The sequence below is a fragment of the Triticum dicoccoides genome, chromosome 5B, assembly GCF_002162155.2.
Source record: "Triticum dicoccoides isolate Atlit2015 ecotype Zavitan chromosome 5B, WEW_v2.0, whole genome shotgun sequence".
Classification (NCBI taxonomy): domain Eukaryota; kingdom Viridiplantae; phylum Streptophyta; class Magnoliopsida; order Poales; family Poaceae; genus Triticum; species Triticum dicoccoides.
The window spans coordinates 254,149,212-254,157,067 of NC_041389.1; the positions used below are offsets into that span (position 1 = coordinate 254,149,212).

The 7,856-nt window shown below is 47.6% G+C and overlaps 1 long non-coding RNA gene across 1 annotated transcript in view; it reads right to left on the minus strand.

Annotated features, from left to right (window-relative positions):
* The window catches only part of LOC119308274, a 9,858-nt gene extending 3,438 nt beyond the window's left edge, over positions 1–6,420 (minus strand). The window contains exon 1 of the long non-coding RNA XR_005150023.1: positions 5,841–6,420. This is a non-coding gene — a long non-coding RNA (uncharacterized LOC119308274). The remainder of the gene's footprint in view (positions 1–5,840) is intronic.
* Positions 6,421–7,856: the final 1,436 nt, after the last annotated feature.

The window sequence follows — 7,856 nt, forward strand, 5'->3', positions numbered from 1 at the left end:
CTGGTCCGGTCCTCCCACGCTCGCCCTTCCCCCCCGCTTCCTCCATCGGGGCTGGATCGGGCCAGCGCGAGCCTGATCCCGATCTGGATCGGGGTCCCCTGTAGCGGTTGACCAAAAAAAAAAAACAGAGGAGCTCCTCATGTCTTCTTCGGGCTATGTCGCCGTTCCTCGGTGCTCGGTGATCTTCGATGGCACCAACTATGCCGAGTTTGCGGGGTTCATGCGGATCCATATGCGCGGTCTCCTTCTGTGGGGTGTTCTCTCTGGTGAGGTCCCCTGTCCGCCTTGCCCTCTTGCTCCTGTGGCTCCTACCCCGCCAGCACCGCCGGTTCTTGCTGCTGATGCTTCTCAGGCCGATCGCGATGCCGCCAAGGCTCTCGATGATACTGCAGTTGATGCCTATGATCAGCAGATGTCAGCTTATTCGGATGCCCTTTCTGCCTATCGTAATGAACTGCCTGCTTACACTCAATGGTGCAACGATGATGCTTGTGCTGCTGCTGTTCTTACTGCGAGTGTCCTTCCTCAGTTCGCCTCGGAGTTCATGGGACTTGGCACAGTTGCAGCGATGTGGTCTTATCTCTGTCAGCGCTATCAGCCCTATGGTGATGCTCTCTACCTATCTGTGGTGCGTCAGGAGCATGCACTCCAGCAAGGTGATTCCTCTATTGATGAGTTCTATTCACAGTGCTCTGCCATCTGGCGTCAGCTTGACTCTCTTCGGACCGTCGTTTGTGGAACTTACCGTTGTTGTCAGACTACACGGTCCGATTTGGAGCTTCAGCGGGTTCACGAGTTCTTATCTCGTCTTCGCTCTGAGTTCGAGCCTCGCCGTGCTCACCTGCTTGCTCGTGGTCGTGTTCCTATCTCGGAGATACTTGCTGAGCTCCGTGCTGAAGAGACTCGACTTCGCTCTGCTGGGTTACTTGTGGTTCCATCAGTGTTGGCTGCCCGAGCTCCTATGCCACCTGCTCGCCTCACAGCTCCACCGCTCCTGCCTACTCCTTCAGGGGGGTGGGTCGTCCCTCTGCCGAGAGGGGCCGGTCGCGCCGTGACACCTTCTATGGCTACTGCTCACGGCCAGGTCACCCAGAGTCTGATTGCCGTGAGAAGAAGCGAGACCAGAGGCGCTCCTCTTCCAGTGGGACTCCGGGATCCTCCTCGACCCCGTCACTCACTGACCAGGACATTATGAGGCTCAAGCGTCTCTTAGCTTCCTCAGGCTCTTCGTCGACCGGTTCTGCTGCTGCTGTGACTGCAGCCACTGCTCCACCACCGCAGGCATCTACACAGTCAGGTACATCTTCGTGGGTTCTGGATTCTGGAGCCTCTTTTCATATGTCTTATGATTCTTCCGTGCTGTCTTCTCTCCGACCGCTTGATTCGCCTGTTAATGTTCTTACCGCTGATGGCACATCTCTTCCTGTTGCTAGCCGTGGTCTTCTTTCTACTCCATCTTTTTCTGTTCCTAGTGTTTCACATGTTCCTCGCCTCACCATGAACCTTTTTTCCGCTGCCCAACTTACTGATTCTGGTTGTCGTTTCATTCTTGATACCGACTCTTGCTTCATTCAGGATCGTCGCACCAAGGCTTTGGTTGGTGCTGGCCCCCGGCGCCGTGAGTCCGAGGGCCTTTGGGAGGTTGACTGGCTTTGTGTTCCTTCCGCTGCCACCACTTCAGCCAGCTCCCATGCTCTTGCTGCCTCTTCGTCTGCGTCCTTCCAGCAGTGGCATCATCGTCTTGGTCACATATGTGGCTCTCGCTTGTCTTCTTTAGTCCGTCAGGGCCTCTTAGGGTCAGTATCTGTCGATGTTTCTTTACATTGTAATGGCTGCAGACTTGGCAAACAGACCCAGTTACCTTATCCTACCAGTGAGTCGGTATCTCAGCATCCTTTTGACTTAGTTCATTCTGATGTATGGGTCCTTCTCCCTTTGATTCTAAAGGTGGTCACCGCTACTATATCTTGTTTATTGATGATTTCTCTCGCTACACTTGGCTCTACTTCATGAAATCTCGTAGCGAGGTTCTCTCTATATACAAACATTTTGCTGCCATGGTTCACACCCAGTTTTCCACGCCCATTCGCACTTTTCGTGCTGACTCCGCTGGTGAGTTTATCTCCCAGTTGCTGCGTGGTTTTCTTGCAGAACAAGGTACTCTTGCCTAGTTCTCATGTCCGGGTGCACATGCTCAGAATGGCGTTGCCGAACGTAAGCTCGTCATCTACTTGAGACGGCTCGCGCTCTGATGATTGCCGCTTCTCTTCCACCCCACTTTTGGGCTAAGGCTGTTTCTGCATCCACCTATCTCATCAACATACAGCCATCGACTGCCCTACAGGGTGGTATTCCTATGGAGTGTCTCACTGGTCGCTCTCCTGACTACTCCGCTCTTCGTATGTTTGGATGTGTGTGCTATGTCCTTCTTGCCCCGCGAGAACGCACCAAACTGACTGCTCAGTCGGTTGAGTGTGTTTTTCTTGGCTACAGTGATGAGCACAAGGGCTATCGCTGCTGGGATCCTGTTGGCCGTCGTTTGCGCATCTCGCGTGATGTGACCTTTGACGAGTCTCGCTCTTACTACCCACGTCCTTCTACCTCGAGCTTCTCTGTGGATGATCTTTCCTTTCTTCTTCTCCCTGATACACCCTGCTATGTGCCTCATGTCTTTCCTCCTCCGCCTGCACCTCTCCTTCCTTCTCCTTCACCACCGACACCATCTTCCCCATCCTCCTCCAACTCTCCACCATCATCTCCAGTCCGTCCCCCTCTCTCACCATTTCCTCTTCACTATACTCGTCGCCCTCGTTCTGAGGATGTTTCCCCTGATGCGCCCTCCACCTCTGGTGCACCTCCTTTCACACCTCCCCCGGTTCATAACCTCCGTGCTCGGCCTCGCCCCCGCCTGATCGCTACTCTCCCGATCGGTACGGTCTCTCTGTTATTGCTGAGCCCACTTCCTATCGGACTGCCATGACTCAGCCTGAATGGCAGCTTGCGATGGCCGAAGAGCTTGCTGCCCTTGAGCGCTCTGGCACATGGGATCTGGTTTCCCTTCCTTCCGGTGTCCATCCCATCACCTGCAAGTGGGTCTACAAGATTAAGACTCGCTCTGATGGTTCTCTTGAGCGCTACAAAGCGCGCCTTGTGGCCCGTGGTTTTCAGCAGGAGCAGGGACGCGATTATGATGAGACATTCGCTCCTGTGGCCCACATGACCACTGTTCGCACTCTTCTTGATGTTGCTTCTGTTCGTCATTGGTCTATCTCTCAACTTGATGTTCAGAACGCTTTCCTTAATGGCGAGTTGCGTGAGGAGGTTTATATGCAGCCACCACCGGGGTACTATGCTCCTGATGGTATGGTCTGTCGACTTTGCCGCTCCCTCTATGGCCTTAAACAGGCCCCTCGTGCCTGGTTTGAGCGCTTCGCCTCTGGTGGTGACTGCCGCTGGTTTCTTGCCCAGTGATCATGATCCCGCATTGTTTGTTCACACGTCTCCTCGTGGTCGGACTCTGCTTCTTCTCTATGTTGATGACATGATCATCACTGGTGATGACTCTGACTACATAGCCTTTGTTAAGGCTCGCCTTCGCGACCAGCTCCTCATGACTGATCTTGGTCCACTTCGCTATTTTCTTGGGATTGAGATCTCCTCGACCTCTGATGGCTTCTACATCTCCCAAGAAAAATATATTCAGGATCTTCTTACTCGTGCTGCTCTCGGTGATGAGCGCACAGTTGTGACTCCTATGGAGCTCAACGTTCAGCTTCGTGCCTCTGATGGTGACCCTCTTCCTAACCCCACTCGCTATCGTCACCTTGTTGGCAGTCTTGTATATCTTGCTGTTACGCGTCCTGATATCTCCTATCCTGTTCATATCCTGAGTCAGTTCGTTGCAGCACCCACCTCTGTCCACTATAGTCATCTCCTCCGTGTTCTACGATATCTCCGTGGCACGCTCTCTCAGCGCCTTTTCTTTCCCTGCTCCAGCTCTCTTGAGCTCCAGGCCTACTCTGATGCTACCTGGGCTAGTGATCCCTCTGATCGACGCTCGCTGTCTACTTATTGTGTCTTTCTTGGTGGCTCTCTTATTGCCTGGAAGACAAAGAAACAGACTGCAGTTTCTCGCTCGAGTACAGAGGCTGAGTTGCGAGCCATGGCTATGCTGACAGCTGAGGTGATCTGGTTACGGTGGTTACTTGAGGACTTTGGTGTATCTGCTACTACCTCGACTCCCTTATTGTCAGACAGTACTGGTGCTATCAGTATTGCGCGTGACCCGGTGAAGCATGAGCTCACCAAGCACATCGGTGTGGATCCCCATTTTGTACTTGCTGCTGTGCAAGATCAGACTCTCGCTCTTCACTATGTGCCATCTCTTCATGAAGGCACAGACTCGAGCGCAGCATAGTTTTCTTCTTTCCAAACACAGTGTTGTTGATCCACCATGAGTTTGAGGGGGGGTGTTAGATGTGTATAGTCTTTCTTGCCTTTGTCATACACATGTATATGTACTAGCCCTTGGCCCTCCTGTGAATGTGAGTTGCCCATTCCTAACAAAAAGAAGGTGCAAAGTGGAAGAGAAAGGATATAACAATGTTGGAATACTATGAGAATCATATACAACAACATACTAACCTGTCGAAACACTTGCTGGTGTGTGAAAAGCCTAAATTGCAGTTCATTGCCCTTGCATATATTTTGCTTTACAAATAGACTGGATCGAAAGACATCAAGGTAACCTAAGAACGAATTGTATGCTGACTTGCAAGGCGCAATAGAAATACAACGGTTGACCAGGTATGAAGGAGAATACAACTGCCATGTGCCATCCAGCTTGACAGATAGCCCAAGATACAAAGCACAAAACTACCAAGATGCTATGTAAATATGTCAGTCGCTTGGATACACAGACCTATTTGTGACATTCACATGCAACACAACTTGGCCGGAGATTCAATCTATCTATGCTACAGGAAGTAGGCCAAGCAGCAGCAGGAAGATCTTATATTGTTGGTTTTCCTTTTTTTTTGCGAGGAGAAAGGTCTGATATTGTTGACCGAGTGTTCCACATAAAGCTCAAGGAGTTCATGAGAAACATAAGAGAAAGGGAATACTTAGAAAAAACACTCGCAAGTAATATCCTATTGACTTGATCACACCTGTTATTTTCTTTTATATAGCAAATGAACTAACAACAAGGATGATGTGGTCAAGAACATAGTCTACACAAAAATATTCTGAAGGTAGGAACTAAACACACACTTACAAATGCTACTAGCCTTTTTAGATAACCATAAGTACATGGAGCAAAACTGACTTTTCTATGCTAATAACATGATATGGCAGGACAGATATAATCTACTACTCCCAGAAGTATTTGAAACATGCATCAACATTCAATGGAAATAACTCAATATTATAATTTGTCGACACTATATATTATCAGATATTTTAAGCTTATCATATCGTGCAATACAATAGTGACAGTATCCACAGATAGTTACAGTTAATATGCAAAATGTAATAGCACCTATTTTCATATCACTTATTAAAATTAATTCAATCTTTGGGAAATCTTAAAGCTATAGCTAATCACAAATAAACTAATTACTTATTAAATTTGTTGAATCTGAACGAGGGCAGAGGGGCCTCTGCCGACGCAAGTCCCAAGTACAGAAAAAGGTGGAGGGGGCATAAATAAATTTACATCTTTTCACTACCAAGCTGTACCTTAATGCACATTATATTGGTTTAGCCATACACATGCAGAGACAGGATAAGAAACAAGAAAAAGATATATGAGAAAGATAGGAAAAGGGAGAAGCGGGGACCTCTACGTGGAAGAACGAGTCGCTGAATTCAGGCCGCCACTGTCGAGGATGAAGACGACCTACCGGGCTGCCTTGCTCGGGGACAACCACGATGCGAGGGAAAACAACGCCGCCAGCATCCTCACAATCTATGTGGATCCAAGCTGGCTCCGGGAGACGAGATCCACGCCCACATCCCCTCCAAGGACGCTAACAAGGACGACACGGTCAAGATCGGCAAGCTCGCATCCTCCATGGCGCAGCTTCTCATCGAGCCCTACTACCCCTCCGTCGCTGTTGCCGGACTGAGAGATCGAGGAGGCGTACAGTGAGCCAAACTAGGCTCACCCCGTGGCCGCACCAGTGAGCCGAGCTGCAGCGGTGCGTGCAGCTGAGGACGAGCAAGGTCACGGCAAGGAATCAAGAGGGGAATTGAGGTGTTGTTGGGAATCTTGAGCTCGAGTGGAAGCAATTTTGGATTTTTGGTGGAGCGAGGGGACGGAAGAACATGAAAAGGGAGTGCAGCGAGAGCTACGTTTTTGTTTCAGAATATTCAAGAGCTACGTGTGAGTGAGCTTCAAAAAAAAAAGAGATACGTGTGAGTGTGTGAAGGTGCGAGTGGTGATCCTGTTCGGCTTCCACCAGAAAAATGTGTGCAGTCTGTACATGTCCGTGATCCTGTTCGGCTTCCACCAGAAGAAAAAAAACATTGGTTTAAAGACAACTCAAAAAATTCCTACTAATCAGATTCTGTATAGGTGGAGTTCACATACGTGTACTCAGCCTAAATTATATACTCCTATAATGCTTTATGCTGTAAAATATTCTGAATATTACATGACCGTAGAAAAAAAAACTCGAACCGGTAACCATCGTTGTTATTTGGACTATGCATATGAAAGTATCATTTCATGTCATCATCACAAACTATCAACACAATCGTGCAGACGTATCCGGCAAACCCGCGGCTACAGCAAGGCGCCCCCAAAGAATTCAGTGATGAAGTGTGAGCTCAATATTTTCCCAAATATGAAACGATAATTCCACATACCATCAAAACCATCAAATGGTAGAATCATGTTTACCACCAGCACTTGACGAGCATACGATAAAAATATCGTATATCTACTTTGTTAGTTATTTAAACTTTTTCACTATAGCTTGCACACATCTCTTATTATGGGTGTCTAATTTTTGTGCCTAGCTATTTGAGGATAAAATATGTGTGTTCGCAATCACAGCAACAACATGCAGTATATCCATGGTCAGACCATAAAATGATGGTATAGACATTGGTGTGAACGTATCATATGTGGATAGATATGCCATATGCTGAAAAGAAAGACTAGGTCATCTGCACGGAGATGTGATCATCTTGATGAATCAATTCCTTCCCAATGTCCAAAAAATAGGGAGATCAGTGAGGTCAAAGCAATATGTGCAAAGCTGAACATGAATATAAGAGTAAGGGTGTAAATAAACAATAATTATTGTTGTAGTTGGATGATCATCACAGTGGTCTCATTCACTTCTAGGCACCCCCCAAATTTTCAAACATTTGCATTACGAAATCTACGAGAAAGAATAAACATATGTACAAAAGTTAGGCGGATTTTAGAGACTAATGCTTTATTACTTGCCCATCCTCTCAAAGGCTAATGTTAGGCATTTTTGTAAATATTCTTCTATCACATACCCTTTATTTCAACAAGGGAAACAATGGTCTAGGTGTTTTAATGCTATTAAGAGTTAGCTTATAAACAAAAAAATCTACATATCTTATTCTCGTAAATATAATAACCTTTCTACATATATCCACATAAGACTATAATTTACCTCAAATCAAATTGGAAATTTTAAAAGCTTTGCCCGCGCTTCTCAAATTTTAACTTCACAAAATCCTAGCCCGCACATCGAGCGGGCCACTCTGCTAGTTGGAAATAATACATACTGATGTATGCGGTCCGATGAGTGTTGAGGCTCGCGGCGGGTATAGTTATTTTTTGACCTTCACGGATGATTTGAGCAGATATGGGT